Source organism: Barbatula barbatula (assembly GCF_947034865.1).
Source record: "Barbatula barbatula genome assembly, chromosome: 7".
In the NCBI taxonomy this organism is placed as follows: Eukaryota; Metazoa; Chordata; class Actinopteri; order Cypriniformes; family Nemacheilidae; genus Barbatula; species Barbatula barbatula.
In genome coordinates, this window is record NC_136770.1 from 4,620,634 (window position 1) to 4,640,292 (window position 19,659).

At 38.0% G+C, this 19,659-nt stretch overlaps 1 protein-coding gene across 1 annotated transcript in view; it reads right to left on the minus strand.

Annotated features, from left to right (window-relative positions):
• The window catches only part of sema5bb (sema domain, seven thrombospondin repeats (type 1 and type 1-like), transmembrane domain (TM) and short cytoplasmic domain, (semaphorin) 5Bb), a 36,273-nt gene extending 20,712 nt beyond the window's left edge, over nucleotides 1-15,561 (minus strand). The window contains exons 1-2 of the mRNA XM_079460129.1: nucleotides 15,487-15,561; nucleotides 2,843-2,916 (exon numbers count right to left, since the gene is read on the minus strand). The gene's annotated coding sequence lies outside the window, so the exon portion shown is untranslated. The remainder of the gene's footprint in view (nucleotides 1-2,842; nucleotides 2,917-15,486) is intronic.
• Nucleotides 15,562-19,659: the final 4,098 nt, after the last annotated feature.

Genomic DNA, 19,659 nt, shown 5'->3' on the forward strand with positions numbered 1-19,659 from the left:
TGTTAACATTTACAATAATATGACGTTTGATTGCGGACTTGGCAAATCTGAGCTTAGTTTTTAACATGAGATCTCTTCTGAAACTCGAGAAATTAGTGAGATTTCTGGGTCTATGAGATTTTTAGCAAACGTTTCCATTTGCTCTCAATTAAATCTCTTTGATGTAGAAATAATTACGAATTTACAGAGATCTCATCTTTGATTTTTCTTTTTATAGTAAGTCAAAAACAAACACAGGGAAAGTAAAAATATGCAGCTGGGATTAGAAACGTTCCAAGGTGAACTCAGGTAAATCCAGACAGCTGGAGGCTTCAGTTTAGTCCAGATGTTACAGAATGATCCCATCTTAATACTATAAAGTTTGGCTTCTTTGCAAACCTAAAATTCCTCCATGTTATTGACATAAATCAGGTCTTGTGTGGCTATGTGCAGTTTGTGAGACCACTATTTCAAGATCGTAGCTGCACTCTCAATAATAAATGTTCCTAAAAGGTTCTTTGTCGGCTGTAAAGTTCCATGAAGACCCTTAAACATCAACATCGATTCTGCACAAAGGTTTTTTGAAATGGAAAGAGTCCTACGGAGTATAAATAGGTGACTAAAAGGTAAGCAAGTGTCAGACAGGAAATGTTTACACAATGACAAATTTTTAGTCTTGAATTGTGCATCTGCTTTAAAGACTTTGAACAGGTAGACTTATCGACGAAGATATAATATAAAAGCAGCAGTCTGACAGAGTTTAGTTTGACATTGCCTCTTGACTGTCCCCATTGAAAAAATCCTAGTTCTGGCCGGGCTACTCTCAATCCCCTGATCCCTCTAAAGGGGTCACACAACCAAACCTTTATCCCCACAACAGAGCCAATGAACTGTAGTCCCATTCACTGAGCAGGAGCTTCGTGCACCAAGATGGACCAGCGACCTCTGCGACCAAAAGCCAGCCGGCCGCCCCTCACGCCACCCCGACCATCCACAGAGCCCTGAGCTCAGAATTACCATGCCAATTTAACTGCTTCCACAGATAGTTGTTGTTTTTCTGAAAGTGTTTCTTTCTCTGATGTTTTTCTGAACACTGTCTCTGTGTGAAAGACCGCTCTGTGCCACTGGCCAACTATCTGCCAAAGCAGAGGCTCTTTAGCACGTGAATGAAGTCCGTTGAGCACCACAACCGTTCCGTGCGAGCACGTGGTCGTCCGCCAAAGCCGAGCGCTCTCGCTCAGCCCTGGACCGTGGACTTGCGCACCGGACGGAATCTTAAACAGTGCGGCAACAAGACGAGCCTTTCACAAAGTGCATCCTCACTCTTTTCACGTTCTGCTCATTCTTCTCGATCTTGTCATTTTCTCTGTCTATCTTTTAGTTCCTGTGTGCTGTTGAGAAAGTCAGGTTTCAAACGGAAGCATCTGTTCAAACAGGGTGTGATCACTTTTGTGAATCTGTGTTTTAATGAAGCAGGTGAAACAAGGGAGGGTTTAAATGAACATTGAAGGCTGTCGACTACAATCCCAGGACACAGCTGTATAATCTTTGCATAGCCTATTTGTTCAAGAATCGACTGCCTTTGAATAAGGGACAATGCACACTAAGAGGGAAGATTTGAGAATCTTGAATTGTGATTATGATAGTTAGATGGGTTTTCGTATAGCAATAAATGTTTGTATGGAAATAAATCATGCGTTCTTATACTTCTAGGATCTTATAAAGAATAAAGGCACATTACCTTTATTTCTTTACTAAATTCCATTCAGGGTGTTTATATGCAACTTTGTATGTGCATGTCTGTTTGTAAAGACGGTTTCATTAACTTCCGGTCTGTATTTGGTTAATATGACAATTAATGTTATATTTATGATATAATCATATTTTATTGTAAATTCATTGTTTCAAATTAAACTAATTAAAATGACTTACCAGTTATTGATTATTTGTGGAAGTCTACCGGAAGTTACGTTTGGGCCACATAACGTTTGTTTATGTTCTTGCCGCTGAAACAAATATATCTGATCGATCGAAGCAAATAATATTAACAAAAAATGTAATTAAATGAATTTTCTTTAAAATTCTGACTTTTATGTTTTAACACAAAATGTTGCTTCTCCATTTTGCTAAATACTGTCAAGACATTAAAAACAGATTCATTTCATTTAAACTCAAAGGAAATACTCTGAACTGATTTGAAACAAACATTAGAAACTTGCTTCTTATAATAAACACAAAATAAAACGACAATGATTAATATAAAAGGAGATGAACTCAAGAATAAAACACAAAAAATGACATAAATGTAAAATAACATTACCACCGATTCATTTCATTCTACCCAGTTTAGAATTTCATTGGATTGAATCCAAAAATATTTCAAGTGAGACGTAGACAAAGAACAGGGAGCCAGAATGATTGACAGACAGACAAACAGACAGACAGACTAATAAAAAGGAAACAAAACATGTGACACTAAGAACAATATTGCTAAATTCCTGCATAGGAGCTGCTTCTATTCAGAGCCAGACAGACACACTTAAGGTGGTCAGTCACACACACACACACAGCAGCACCATAGGCTGAGAGAACAAAGAGAATTGGACACACAATGGGGGAGGTCTGGAGATGACGGCCAAACTGTTTATCAGAATACCTCAACAAAGACACGCGGAGACCGAGCAGGAGGGAGAGTGACCGTCATATTCAAGAGTGGAGGGGAGATGAAGAAATTTCAAGCCATGCAGGAGAATACAAAGACATGGAAAAAATCTGCTTCCAGCTTGAAAGGATGAAAATCAGAGTGCAACAGGATGAAAAGGTTTAGAAAGTGGATAGTTTTGTTTAGACGTAGCGTACTCACCAGATCCGAGGTGTCACCGAGAATTCATTCCGAGAGACGGCATCCCACAGACTTCGGATGTGTTTTACTGAATCCTTACAGACGGAGAGAGAAATAATTTTAGTGAGCCTCTCACGGACGGGCTGGTCCAGCGTGAAGAGGGGGTGGAGGGGCTTCGGTGATGTGTGCAGTGAAGCATTCAGTCCTGTGAAAAACAAACTGTTAACTTTCTCAATGCAGGGAGGCTGCTGGGGGCATGATGGCCGTGTGTGTGTGGTATCAGACGCAGGGGATGCGGGGGTTAAAATTCTACTGACTGTTCTCAAAATGCGGCAGGAGCACTTTAGATGCATACAGCGGACACACAGAGTATTTGGGTGGTTAAGTTTCTCATAAAAATGTATGGATGCCATTTGGTTCGATAAAAATATTACACCAAGTGCCACTTAACGACAACTCCCGCTGAATTTATTTAACTTTCAAACAGGTGTCCTAGCAGAATAAATACAGGTGCAGTTCATCGAATTAAAGGGATAGTTCACCCCAAAATAAAAAATCTGACATCATTTATTCACTCTCATGTCGATCTAAACCTGTATGACTTTTTTGTCTGTGGAACACAGAAGAGGATATTTTAAAGAAAGTGGTTTTGTGCCTATACAATGGCAGTCAATGGGGGCCATGTTGTTTGGTTAGTGTTCGGCAGAAGAAAGTAACTAACCCTTTAATTTCCCTTTAACTATGAAAATACTAACATTAAACATAAAAAAGATACTTTATGCCTTTACATGAAAGTATATTGGTTGGGTGTTAGTATTTGGCTCTGTGAAATTGCCAAAAAAATTAGCATTTTGAAAGCTCAATATATATATTTTCTCTTAAATGATTGGTACCAGCATTTATTGGAAGTCAAATGAATGTATAAATTTCTTCAATTTATTGTAAAACCAATAAAACGTATGACCTCATCAAAATAAACGTAATAATATAGGGTATATTGAATAATACAAAAAAAAGTTTGAATTATTCGAGGAATAAAATAACTTCATGACCCAGAACAACTCACTGAATGGCATATTACAGCCTCAATCATTTATCATTTATTCTTAACAAACCTCTTTCTATGACATTAAAAGTGCTTGTGCCTCTTTTCTGTACAATAAACGCCATTTGTACTGCTATTTAACAATCTAACGCAATGACATTCAGAGAGTTTTAAGTGTCTTTAAATGCGTGAATACTTTTGGAGTCCGCTGTATATTCCACACGAGACCTTTGCCTACTCATTACTTAAGGATACCACTTTGAATAGTCTTGTTACTATGGCAACGCCACCCCTCCCCAAAACCATCCCATAATTCAGCAGCAATTTTCTTTTCAATCAATTCAAATCTGACATTTCACAGTTAAACAGGTGAAAAGAGATCACGAAACATCTACTCGAACAACTTCGTCATTATCCAGTATGTTGAGTCCCCCCCTTCTCTCTCACACACATACGCACCAGGCTGACAAAAAACACAATACACATCAGGAGGTCGATCCGAAGTTCAACTTTTGTACTTGCATCTCTTGAGATCAATCTATTCACTCGTTCATTCATTTATCCAGCTATTCATCCATTTATCGGGGCTTCCAGTCCCTTAATGCAGTGAACTGAAAGTATTCATTCATTCATTCATTGTATGAAATGAATGATAGAAAGAATGATATCTCATGCAGGAACTGACTGTAATGAGGCCTGTTCACACAAAGAACGATATGCATATTAGCATTCGCACCAACGGATGATAGATTACTGTCTAATCTAAGTTTGCCGCAGTTACACATTTTAAACGTGTGAGCGAGGGCTGTTCAACGATGAATCACGATTAAAGCTACAGTTTGTAAAAACTACCGCTAGAGGGCGCACAATCAAAACAACAACAATGGCTGTGAAGGAGCATGGAATGATGGCACCGGTTATCTTCAACTCCACCGCTGATGCCCATCAATCAGATGAGAACAAGAAATCATGTTAGCGGACGAGGTAAAGTAATAAAGTTTTATAAATGTTGTGTATAATTGTGGTCCATAAAAAAGTGACTGCTCGAAACAAGCTAGTGGCTTGCTAGACGCTAGACACTACTTCCGCATTTGTCCATAACATTGTTGTCTAGGGCTGTGCAATTAATCGAAAATTAATCGGAATCGTAAATTTTGACCTTCATCGATTACCAAAACAAAATAATCGAGGTAAACGATTATTGTGCCGCATTCCATTTTGCAAAGATCCTCTCTTTTCTTGTAGTATAAATTCCCAGCGCACACATTTTCTTTACCGTGGTTCAACAGTGCTATATCTTTACATTATTTCTCAGTTCAATTCGGAGTTTAAAAGCCAAGTTGTTTTAATTTTCTATTTCACTGTGATAATCTTCAAAAGGTTTTGCGTCAATACATTTTAGCAACCCAATTCAACAGTTTGGCTCAGACTTTAGCCCCGATTTTGCAGTCTGAACGAGTCGACAATTGTTGCAAAAAGTTCGCATCGGTCTGTATATTTTGGCAGGTGGAGTTGACAGATTTTACAGAAAATCGCAGACTCAAATTTTGTGGCATCAGACTATGATTGAGAATATAAAAACATGTTTTGTATTTTGAGCCAATTTTAGAACACATATCAAGTACACACACAACATTATAAGGCAGTCCACTGTCAAAAAGGATGTGTTGAATCATTTTTTTGTTGCTTTTTTGTGCTTTTGAAACACTCAAGTTCGTTTGTGTTGATGTTGTGTTGAATAAATAAAGGGACAACACAAGTTGTGTTAAAAGTAAGTACCACAAAATATGTTGTCCCAGAAATAACAATGAAATCCTTTTTGTTGTGTTGCCCTTAAAGGCACGGTTCACCCAAAAATACAAATTCTGTCATAAATTCCTCACCCTCGAGACGTTCCACATCTGTATAAAATTCTTTGTTCTTTGTTGAACAAAGAGAAAGATATTGGAGGAATGCTTGCAACCAAACAGTTCTTGGCCACCATTGACTACCATTGTAGAAAATTACAAAAAAAACTACTTAGTGGACAGTAAACATAAGACAGCATAACGTTGCACCTTGTATAATAATACTGTACATTGTATAGGGGTGTGACAAGACGCTTATCCCATGAGACGAGACAAGACACACACAAGACGAGATTTTTTGACTATTTTAAAGAAATCCTCAATGATATAATATATAGGGAAATATTATTTTCTTATTCACCTTAAAAACACAAAATGAAAAAATTTAGGCATTATAAAATCAACTCGCGATCATTGCACATATGAGACAGATGATCCGTTTTTGAAGAGGTTTGCCTGTGAATGTATTTAAAATAAATAGGGGTGCTGCTGGCAGTGCGAACCACCGCAAACACCAGTGCTTAATGCGCGAGGCGCTGCGGATGTGAAAGATGCGCGCGAATGTTGAAACTGTCCTTCTAGCACGGTGGGAAAGTAGCGCTGCGGGAGGGTAAATCACGTTGTCTTTATGAATGGCCGGGCCGGTCACTGTAGCTCACAGCACGCACATACTTTGTACAGTTATTGGTGTGTTCTGTACAGCAATGAAAACAGGTCGTTCCACAACAAAATTGGCACTCACACAAATGCTCCCAGATACTGTATATTTTGTGGTGGCACAAGTAAAATATAGGGACCATATGCGACTAAAATGGTCGCAAAATCATGCCAATTGCGTGAGGATATTATGCTCGTGCCACGAGATCTTGTCACACCCCTAACATTGTAAAATAACGTTGAACCTGTCACAATCACTGCATTTTCGGAAAGCGATTCGTCTTTTAAGACAGAATTAGAATGTGGTTGTCACTCTTGAAACTACAGTTCGTATGTGACCATGGGGCACGTGACACTGCGTGAGTTTGTTGTTATTGTAAGTGATTTAACAGTCTGGCGGTGTATGCTTCTCAGCCTTTAAGTACATGATGCTCTGTTTTTCTCTGTAACCAGACATGTCTTGTGTTTTTTACAATCTCGTTTAAAAAAACAAGAATTTGTGTAGTGTATTCCACGTATTATCCTTAAACACCATCTTGGCCAACCAGTTACTCTACTTACCTAGCCAAATCAGCACTAAACCACCTTGAACCAGAACCACACGAACCAGCATGAACCATAACCTACTTTAAACTAACCTGAGAACCACACTAACCAGTGAGACAACAAGGAAAGCTTGCTTACACTATCAGTGTTACACCATGAAATGACGTGTTAGGTCTCTGTATCTGGTGTTAATTAGTTTTCACAGGCGTGTTCTCTCTCGGAGGGTTAACTACGAACATCTGAATGGATCTGAACACGTGCCAGTACAACAAGTCAAGAAGAAAAAGACAGCAGATTCTGCCAACATGATCTCATTGTGACATACATGATGTAATTCATAACCTCAATTCAGCACAGATTTTCAACACTTCAAAATCATTCTTAGAAACACATGGTGGACGTTTACCTTGTTTTTCTCTCAGGGCAAATCAAGAATGCAAGATGAAAAGAGAAAATGTAGGGATTTTCTTGGGAAGGCTAAACCAAACACAAAATGTTTTAAAAATAAAATGATGTTTTTTCCTATTAAATAAAACCCCTCAGTGTCTGGGCATGAAGTGGTTCAGTATTTTAAGGACAGGAGCACAGAGGTCTTTTGCTTCATATTCTGAGCTGTTATTTTTGGTTATTCTGTGCCCCTTACGGTAAGTCATTTTGTCAAGCTCCTGATGTCATGATGACTGTTTACGCAGCTCAAGTGCTAAAGCATAATGTTACCAGACCACCATATATTTTCAATTCCCATGTCACATACTTATAAGAATATCCCTTGAATACAGAGATTTCAATGTGAACTCAAACAAGTCTCATCCAATAATAATAATAAAAGCAATTTTTATATGAACTTTTACTCTACGTTACAGGAATCCTTTACCCAACAATCTAAATTCTCTCTTTAGTCAAGCTCATGATTGACTCATTTTTATTTCCCCTTTGAGATGAAACATCTATACACGATTAAAACATCTTCAAGTCTCCAGAGCAATAAAAAAACAATCATATTTTCCTCTAGGAAGGAGCCAAAACAAAAACAGGAGGTGAGACTGAATGATGGAGCAATTTCAAGACTTTTTGAACCCTCGGGTGAGCCTTAGTCGGGTTTAAGCTCTCTGCCGGAGAGAAAAAGTCCCCCGAGACGTTCTGAGATGTTCGTGCAGAAAACACACAACCGAGCGAGGAAAATAAAAGAAAGAACAACGGAAAGAAAATAGCATGAAGATTCCCCTGTCTGTCAAACATCTGAGAGAGTGGAAAACAGAGGGCACGAGAGAGAGACTAAAGCCCCGGTTAGTTTTCAGGACGTTCTGTATGTTATTGACTTTACAGACATCTGAAACAACACTTAACATAGGATGAATGATTTGGGCATTTCCATGACACATAACTTTGCCATCAAAACATATATAGGGGCTTATTCATTATGCAGAATATATGAAACATGAGTAATTATATACAACTGAACTGCTGATAATATAAAGTGTCGGCATTCGGAATTGCGGCAGTTTGCTTCCTTGAGATAAATATGCGTCAAGTGTCACGGTCCATACAGAACAGACAATGAGAATATGTAGTGCGACATGAAGAGACATATTTTCTTCAGTTCAAAGCAACTTTAGTCCACCAAGACTATTTTTCACACTAAAAGGCGATTGAACAAGAATGTTTTACACCATGCCTACACCGGACGTGGACTATAGAATGCGTTAGAACCCATTATACATTTATATTTTGTCCACACTAGATGTGACGTCTCGTGCCGGTCGCGTCCAGTGTAGACACGTGCCATTAAAAACAAATACAGCTGAAACTGTTCCAAAAATACATTTGACAGAATAGATGAAGTACAGAACAATGATCTACACACAATCCAACGTGAAAGGCTTCGTTTTTAGGCTGCCAAACACGCTTTACAAAAAACACACAAAACAGTACCCCAATTAATACCAGCTAATATGCTTCGCCATGATATCCCAGCATGACTTGGAGCAACAAAGTGACCAAATTAAATGTCAGTCGCAAAACCAGATGGCCGATGGGAGAAAAGAGCAACAGGGCTCGATCTAACCCGTCGCACGCTACAAACAAGACAGCAATTACCAGCACACATAGATCATACCCCCCATCTCAAGTCAATGGGCCCCTCAAGGGCCCGTCATTGCACAGGAGACTAATAGCTCTGCTGTTCTGACATTTTCGTAACCTTTAAAGCTATCAGCGAGAGCACCATTCATCTTTTTCTCCAACGCTCCACACACAGACACAACAGTGGGAAGCTCCACCAGAGAGATGCATGTTAAAACAATTTGAGCAACACGCAAGGATTGAGATGAATGTGGACAGGAAAGGTGAACGTGCGGTGAGGAGCACAACGCGGCGGAGTAAAAACAACAAAAGTTTGGGAGATCTATTTCATCCAAGTACACTAGAGTCAGTCCCTCTGGGGCGAGCAGGGGTCAAGTGTCTTTATCAAGGACGTAATGATAGCTGCGGGTCTCAGTAACTCACATGAGACCCGCATGTGACTCAGTAACTCACATGGGGTTGAGTCTTCCCAATCAAAACAAATTGATAATTGGGAATCTCAGTAAATCTAAACTTTCTGATCGGTCTCTGACCAGGAATCAAATGGACAACTTTTAGGAGTGGCTATTTAAACATAATGAATTCTGCTCTGTTTCCCCATCCTTGTAAAAACAGACTTTCATAAGGTCATTGCCTCACACTATACTTACTGTTCCTTTGCACTTAAGAAACTTTTCATGTGTAAAGAATTGAGATGTTCCGATACCCTTTTTCCTTTCCCGATACATATTCAAAATGATGTTATGGTGTCCTTCATACTTATCCCTCAATAAAACATAGAGTAATTTTATTATCTGACACATTTGACAGTAATATTATTTATTTTTCTAAGGTTGCAGTTTTACTGGCTGGTTGGTAACTCAAAAGATTTTTTGAAAACACTGAAAAATAATCAAGTAAAGAAAAACTGGGGCGCCAGAAATATTATATAAAATCAAAAAGATTCCCTGTAAATTACATGGTTTTGTCTGTTTTTCTTGTCATTTTTCTGACGATACTATATAAAAAATATACAGATAAAAAGTCCTGTTTCACATTCGGCATTTAGGGCGCCAGAAATATAGCATAAAAAACCTTTCCCTGTAAAAGTATGTTTTTCTAGTAAATTTGCTGTCTTTTTCTGTAATTTGATGGTCTGACCGTATTTCTAAAATAAATAAACATCTGTAAATAAAACAGTAAAATGTCGTAAAAGTATGTTTTTTTAAAGTGCATGCTGAGGTTTGATGACATCATGTGTCATAACTGAATACAACCTGACAATCTATTTTATGGAATTCGAATACAGGTTATTGAATATATAGAGCAAAATACATATGATGTTTATCTGTCCTTCTTTCAGTTAACAAAGATTCTTTTAAATTCTCTATGTTCTATGGAAAACAGATTCTTCATTGGCAAAAGTATCATGACACATCACACTGTCAAGTAACTTGCAAATGTGAGAATTACTTTATTAAAGGTGTAAATCTCTATCGCTGCGTTGCAAGTTTGCAGCAATTCAGGTGACAATTGATGACATTTGTAACAAATCGAAATGTGCCAATTACGCTTCGCACAACAAATGGCATTTAAACTATCTTAAACACATTTAAAATTAAAAAACAAAACTCATCGACACAAACGCAGACATTTTATGCGCAACACGTCACATGGAGCTATATCATATAGTAAATCTTTCAGTAACAAATGCTAACAAAACTCTCAAACATAACGTTTAATGGGAAAAACGTCTTTGTAAACCAGAAACCTCAGAAGTTCAGAAATGTAGATAAATAAAGGAGCAAACAGCAACAGGTACCCCCAAATTGAATGTTTATTGACGTTTCCATAAACTGAGGTTTTCCGCTTACCAGATTCAGACAGATAGAAAGCAAGGACGAGGGTTTACATGTCTTCTCGCCTTAAGAAAACACCCTTCACTTACAAAAGACCTGCTTGTTTTCCTAACCCAGCCTCAGGGTGCACAGATTCTCGAGGGGTTAGACCCCCCTTAAAGCACAACACACCCCACCTCAACGAAACGCCTCAATGAATCTCTTGTGCCTGACAGAGCAAGTCACTGTTCGGCCCAAGCTTCGGGAACAGCAATATTTTCTTTAATATTTAAAACATTGAGCTTGACCCATTTCGCACAAGCCTGGCAGTGTTGTCAGCTTTCCCCTTCAGTTCCTGTGGCTTACACAAACCGCCCCATAAACCCCAAACGTGGCACCTCTGCCCGATCCATCCATTCACCCCCTCAACCTCAGGCAACTGATATGGAAAACCCACTCACCATTACAGGTGTGGGTTTTCTTCCAGTTCATCCATCATGTTGTCTGTCTACTACACGTCTTCCACTTCTTGACCACCAGTGATGTAGATGAAAGTGGAGAACCATGCCGTGTGATTTGTTTTCGGTTAGACTATAAGCCGATGGTCAAGATTACGGTAAAAGGAGCCCAAGGTAAACACTGAGTTCATGGGGTGGTTATACGAGTATATGCTGGTGAAGATGATGTTAGCTAGTCCCCTTATTAGGACAATTAATAATAAATAATCCATTATACAATTATAGTTGCTGTGATTCATTAAAAGAAGCAGTTAGAGCATTCCATGTTTTACTGGTTTGTTTTTCATGCTCAAGTATAGATCCCCTTTTAGTTTGGGTTGCACGTGCACAGAGGGCCAAGGCAGCACCGAACACTTTATGCGTGTGTTAAAAATGGAATGGTGAGAAAACATTCAGCTTGTTTTTTTTTCGTCTTTAAACAATTCTTTTAGGTCTTTGGCTGGCATAGTTTAAATTCTTTTTGGCTAGCGCGCTTCTATAATGTTTATGCATGATATCCGTATGCAGAGAGTAGGCGGTCTCATGTAGCTGTTCATAAAACGACGCAAAAACGAAAGCCAAAACAACAGTTCACAGAAAAAAGCTGAAGTCTAACTAAAGAAACGCGTGCAACACTGCGACGTTACTAGAAACTCTACAACTTAGTGCCAGAGACAAAAATAAATTATTTGCTAACATCATATAAATATAATAAACATTGCACTATATTGTCACCTAGTGGTGCAACTGGGTAACTACTACCTTACATGCATAACCTGGGTTATAGTAATTTTAAGGTTACATATATTTTGCAGGTCCAAACAAATTTTGCCAAAAATGATTTCGGTCACAAAGTTTGCCGACCTCTGTTCTGAGAGAACAGTCAACTTTTGTGGGCGGAGTTTGGAGACGAGACGAGACCTGAATGGTTATAGGGCAGGGCGAAAAAATCTAAAATCTATTAATCGTTTTTTTAAATGAGGTCGATTCAATAGCGATTCTCAAAAGCTGTGAATCTATATTTTTTCATTCATATTTCCGCATGCATTGAACATTCATAACCGTGAATGTTATTGCTACAACTATCCACTAGATGTCACTTTTCTTTTTACAATGGGTGGATGTTACAACAGGGAGCATATTCATTGATTGCTTCATTAACATAGCGGATGCGGGTGTCGAATTTAACACAACCTTCACAACCTTCACTGTTTCAATATACCCAAGTGTGTTTACGGTTTATTTTTAAACGGTTTGTGGGTCTTCATTTCATTTTTTGAATTCACCATTGTATTGTGACATTTACTGATCTTTCTTTTAAATATCTATGGGATCTGTATTAAATCAATATTCATTGACTCTTATCGAATCGAGTGCTTGTGAATCAGAATCGAATCGAGCGCTTGTGAATCAGAATCGAGCGCTTGTGAATCAGAATCGAATCAAGTGCTTGTGAATCAGAACCAGAATCGAGCGCTTGTGAATCAGAATCGAGCGCTTGTGAATCAGAATCGAGCGCTTGTGAATCAGAATCGAGCGCTTGTGAATCAGAATCGAGCGCTTGTGAATCAGAATCGAATCGAGTGCTTGTGAATCAGAATCGAATCGAGCGCTTGTGAATCAGAATTGAATCGAGCGCTTGTGAATCAGAATCCAGCGCTTGTGAATCAGAATCGAATCGAGCGCTAGTGAATCAGAATCGAATCGAGCGCTTGTGAATCAGAATCGAATCGAGCGCTTGTGAATCAGAATCGAATTGAGCGCTTGTGAATCAGAATCCAGCGCTTGTGAATCAGAATCGAATCGAGCGCTTGTGAATCAGAATCCAGCGCTTGTGAATCAGAATTGAATCGAGCGTTTGTGAATCAGAATCCAGCGCTTGTGAATCAGAATCGAATCGAGCGCTTGTGAATCAGAATCCAGCGCTTGTGAATCAGAATCGAATCGAGCGCTTGTGAATCAGAATCGAATTGAGTGCTTGTGAATCAGAATCGAATCGAGCGCTTGTGAATCAGAATTGAATCCAGTGCTTGTGAATCAGAATCGAATTGAGCGCTTGTGAATCAGAATCGAATCCAGCGCTTGTGAATCAGAAGTCAGTCAGAATTGCTTGCATGGATGTTTTCTTTCTTTAAATCATTTTGCAGTGTAGCCTTTAATAATCAATCAGTTAACGTTTATTCATAATTTCCGCTTATAATGTTGAATGATTATCAAAGTGTTTTTTTGGTACAGTACATTCTTTCAGTAGTCAGTTATAGGCCTAATAGGCTATTCAATAAAGGGAGAGGGCTAAATTTTTTTAAGTTATATTGTATTATATTGAAAAGCAAGACAAAATATAAAAAGCACATTTTGACAGTTCAGCTTATGCAATAGTGAAAAAAATTGCTAAATAAATAGAAGAAATGCGAAAAGCCATTTTCGCTGTCCGAAATTCGGCCTTTGGCCGAATTAAGTGTTTCGGTTTTTTTTTTGGCTTCCGCCAAGAATTTAAATTTCGCTGCATCCCTAATAGAGAGAGAGAGAGAGAGAGAGAGAGAGAGAGAGAGAGAGAGAGAGAGAGAGAGAGAGAGAGAGAGAGATTGACAGAACAGGGTTTAAGGGTCATTTGGAAACTTTTCAAATCTGTTTTTGGTCACACTTCAGTATAGGGGGCAATTCACGCTATTAACAGACCATTAACTATGACTTTTTCCCCAAATAACTTTTAATTTGTTGCTTATTAATAGTTAGTAAGGTAGTTATAAGGTTTCGGTATCGGGTAGTATGAGGGATGCAGAATGTGTGCTTTATAAGTACTAATAAATAGCCAATATTAATAGTGAGAATTGCCCCCTATACTGATGTGTTACCCTGGTTTAAAATGGATGTCTATGGGGTAATATTGCATACATAGCCACAATAGACTTCTATATCAATGCATGTGTTTGTTTTTGCAAACAAGGGCATAGTTGTTATCATTTTCTGCGATAAACGAAACAGTCAACAATGTCAACAGAGTTTATCGGGTCTGACCGACTTTTGGGTCAGTTCTGTTCGTTCAACACAACATGAATCATTAACTTGTTTTGTTCTTGCATCAGGAATAATTCATGGAACATGGAGCTTTAAATGTTTGATAACCAAATGGCGCTGGTGACCATCGGAGAGATGAAAACAGTGACGTTCCAAAAAGCTCAAGCTCTGCACTTAACCCAGATCACAACCAGTGCTGGCCAGCCCAGATGTATTTTATTTATTATTTTATTAGACCTTCGGCTAATGATTTGCATATGAAACGCTTTTATTTCTTTAAAGATTTTGTTTCTTGTAATGTCACAATCTACATTCTTACTGTATTTCAACAATTGTCTAATTTAAGTCAATGGTCAACTAAATAAAGTCTCCTGCAACCCATGAGAAATAAAGCATTCACTTCCACTCACTATTACTACACTAAGCATTAAAACAAATCAGACCTAAACTACAAACAAAATGAATACAAAGGTATTGTTGGTAAGGCCAGGCACCGCAGGCAGGGATTGATGTTATTAATGAGAGTTGCATGTTAAAGATTAAATTCGCTTTCTTTTTATATTCCATTTAAAATGTGTCTAATGTTAATCAAGGATAAACTATGTATAATAAATAATATGTTTGTAAACCTAGACGGGTGATAATGATATAGTCAGATCCGGAGTTATAATAAAAGGAGACTCGATATCGCCCCCATGTGGTCGCGTACAGTACTGTTTGTATGCCACAGGAGTTACGTTTACAATCATTCTTTGTTATTCATTTTCAATTAAATAAACAGACAGACATTATTAAAGAGACATTAAACGTACACGACTTGATAAAAAAGCAAAGATATTAGCATGCATAAAAACCACATTCACGAGAGGCTGCATTAGTTACATGCTAATGAATTATTCCTCATCATTACCTTGAAGGATCTGTGCATAACTCCCTAAAATCTTGCGTCATCACGACCCATCGGTGCTGCTGACCGGATTGAAATGCCTCGTTTCTACACGAATGTCTCTCATGTCTAAGTTTCCCTTCTTTCCACTCAATGTTTTAAACACACCTGACTGAACATACTTGAACAACTTTCTCCGCAAGTCATGCACAACAAGCACAGAGGTTTAAACAAGGCTGTGCATGCAAAAATAAGCGAATGCGATCCTACCTCTTCATTCAATGCGATAGTCTCGTAATTCCGTGTCTCAGATGTTAGCAGAAGCTCTTTCTCTTCGCCGACAACACCGCCTCGCACCAGCACGCAGAGACTTTGCTGAGCTCATGAATATTAATAAGGACATGCCGTTACTTTCTAGCTAGCCTATCACTGCTTCTGCTGGGCTCGTGAATATTAATTAGGTTAGTTCCTAACTTGCCTATAAAGAGGACTATTCTGAATTTGCCGACGTTGCTTCTTTACTTTCCGAAATGGTTTTAATTAAGAATAACATTAAATTTTATGTACAAAGACAGGATACGATTTCACAAAAAAATTAAAAAACATAAATTTTCCTCACATATTTATAAAAAAATGACACATTCTTATGGACATTACATAAAAAGCAATCTAACATAATATTTACTTTCGCTTTGTGAGAGGGTACAAATAAAATTATTTAGAGAAACAATCTCTAAATTAATCTTACTTTATATCTGTGCATTATTAAAATCCCATTATTTAAAAAGTAAGTGCCATGTAGTTTGTTACCTAGCTGTTGGCAGTGTTTGGTGAGCGGAGATTTATGTCTATAGCAACTCAATATTTTTGATGGAAGTAAGTGTTAGTCTTTAGGCCTGATACAAAACACACAATCTATTTACTATGCTGATATATCGGAGCCGGAGGAAATTTGAAAACCAGAAATCGTCCATCACAATAAGAATATATGTCAGCTTGAAATGAGAATTTTGATGAGAGTAAATGTTGGTAAGTACTGGTGGACATTGCAGATTGAGGTGTCAATCACAACAGAGGCCCGTCATGTGTATAATGAAGTCAAACTTTAATTTCTGCACCAAATCCTTGCACGATGAAGTTTGCTAAAATGGCTGGCGAACCCATGATGGCAGGAAAATGAATGCATCCTCTGAGCCTTCATCGAAAAACAGTTCTTCATGAGCGTGAGTCAATCGAAAATAGATTGACAGCCACAGCTTTTTCCTTACAATATTTACATTTCATCACAATTCAGTTTTGACGCCTGTTTGATGATCCCTGTTGGTTTTGGGATCTCGCATACAACTCAGGATGTGTATGTGAACATGTGCTTATGGATGTGTATGTTTCTAAATCAATGTAAACAGGGAGTCACAGTAGAGCCCAGATAAACACATTCCCTTTATCAGACGCCTTTACCAAATGTCTTCGCCTCCGAAAACTAAAGAATCAACAATGCTGAAACAGAATAAATTCTGTACTTGTTTTACTTTATATCTTTTAGTACCACACATACACCCACATTCAGAAAAAATGTGATTGTGCATTGGCAGAGGAATTATGATGGATGACTATTATAGGATGGCCGTCTGCAGCACTAATGTTCTTTTTTTAGTCCCTGTGATGAGCTCTTTAATCAGAGCATGACTGTGAGAGCCAGTGAGAGATGTCCAAATGACTGCACATTGGAATAAGTGAAGTATAAGTGATGGAGTATGTAAGAGTGCGTGTGAATGTCTGGGTGTGTCAAGTTCACTGTTTAAAGAGAAGAGAAGAAAAAAATAATGACTCGAGAATATCATGATCTCACTGTTTTAAGCACGCGCACACTCAGTGAGACTATAGAGAAATGATGTCATTTGTCTTGCTCTCACCTTCATTATTTCTTGAATTGCTGCTCTCAGATGTGATTGTAATTGGATTTTGATTCATCTGCGGGACCGAATTTGATCAAGCCATTTTGTTGAGTTTGGACAGGATTTGATGGTATTGGGGCTGACAGTTTGCAGAAGTGGGGCAGAGAGAGTTCCAGAGGTCATTCAGACGTTAATACTCCTTCTCTCCTTGTCTGGCCTCTGCTCCATTTACAGTTATACATTTTACATGAGTACGAAAGATTGGCTCTTTGTCCGCCGAGCATATTCGTTAATTTGTCTGAACTTTAAGGGGTGGTTATGCTCGAGAAATGTTACTAAAGTGTGTTGACGTTCACCAAATGCGTTAAAAGGATAGGTTCTCATATGACGATTTTGTCATAATTTACTCCCTCCCTCTCAGGTTGTTTCAAATCTGTATAGATTATTTTTTGTTCTGCTTTTGGAAGAATGTCGGTAACCAAACAGATCTCATCCCCAATGTAATGCCGTAAAGTATTTGTTCTCCCTATTATCGCAGTAAATGGGGGATGAAAACAAATCCTTCCTAACGCGTCAACCGCATCTCTCACAACCTTCAAAAAACTACTTAAAAACCCACCTCTTCTGTGAATACTTGACAGAAAAATGAAATAAAAACCTCTCTCTTCTCTCAACAGTACTGGTCTAGCTTTTGTTGAAACTAGTAACTGTATTAGCACCTATTGTACTATTGCTCTTTTATGACATATCGCTTCATATTGCGATGAAGTAGCCCATATTTATAAAAACGTTGTCATTTATTTTGGCAAACTTGTGTAAATGGATATTGTGCAAAATATTCAAGCCGATCTTTTCTGGTTGCAACATGGTCATTCTAAAAGAAGTCAGTTTTTGTGACATTTAAGTGACACCATATTGTTTTCACCATATTCCAAACTCAAATAGTTCTGTAGAATTAGGAAAACAAGCATTGCAATACCTTGTTCATTTGTAGCATAGTGCTTTTGCAAGAGTTTCTGGGAACCATCAACAATCAAATATTTGTAAGAACTAGTGCAGTACGGTTATGAGTAGGTTGATCTCAGAGACATCTTGTTTGATGTCTCTATATTTGTAAAATATTGTAAAAGCTCTATATTTGTTGTCTAACAATGACTCACAAAAACTTTATTTTAAATCAAAATAATGTGTCTGCCAGAGAGCGGAAACATACTCGAGCATCAGCAACAGTAAAAGCACTTTTATACCTAATAGCCTTTCCGAATGTAACTAATTTCAACAAAATTGCATTAATAGGGGATGGTTGTAACATGGGGAGAGTTGTAACACCACCGGTTCCAGCACACAGGGATATGATTGTGGAGAGTCACGTCATCATTTCAGTGTGTACCCACCTCCTCCCAGATCCAGATAGTTATCAAGGCTGGAAATACCAATACACCAATGTTATAGATCAAAAAGGATTTCTTTATAAAACTATATTTTGTTTTGTACTTAAACTATTGCTGACAAAGTAGCTTAATTTATATTACATTAAATTGTACTATTTTTTACTTGCTAATTTCAAACCATTATGCTAATACAGCTAGCTAAACTATGGCTGACGGGGTGGGTGGGTTGTAACGAATCTTTAAAAAGTGTTACAATGTAAGAAAGAACATCTTAGGAAACAATAAAGGCAAGGAGTTAGCCTACCAAGAAAATGGTTGAGGATTCAGAGAGCTCAGATGATGAAAACTTCAGTGTTGTTTTTGAATGGTGCCCTTTTCCAACTCAAAGCCAAAGGAATTGTGGGTAAAATGTGCTCTATGCAGTGTCTGGGCCCACAAAGCCTGCACGCCAGGATTAACAACACTCATTTGTCACCACTGCGACTCTGATTGAGAAATTCTACATGTTCTTATCAATTATAAACTAGTTGTTGTCATTAAATAAAGACATTAGTTGAGCTGAGTGTTCATTAAAATTAATGTTTAAATTAAACTTTTTTCTAGCGGACCAATTTAAACAAATAGGCACAAACCAGTGAGTTAGACAGAAAGATTATGGGTTCTTCTTTTGGATCGTATTAATAAACATGTTTGTGAAGCATACTGCATGGTGTGGCCTGTAATTTCCTTCTTTTGACTAACTGTTACAACCTACCCCAGTAGATTGGGTAAGATTGTAACAAAGACACTCCATTATTTTGACATAACTTTACGAGTTTCAATATGTTTATTTTGTAGCAAACAGACGTGGGTACTTTGTATAAGCGTTTCAACCCTCCAGCTTGAAAACAGATATAGATGCTGAAGCAAAAAGTGTTACAACCACACCAGGTCTCTCCTACAGCGGTTTCTTATCACCTTTGTTGTGTGCATGAAATTGATACAATTTTAGTAAAAAAATATTTTTTTAAAAGTACATTAAATATATAAAGGCTTGATGCAGTAAAACGTTTAACAGCTCCCAAAAGTATCCAGACATGTTTTGTTAAAAATAGTCTAGAACAAAAGCCATAAACGACAGGACGATTGCTTTTGATGGCGCGAGCCCACTTCATAGA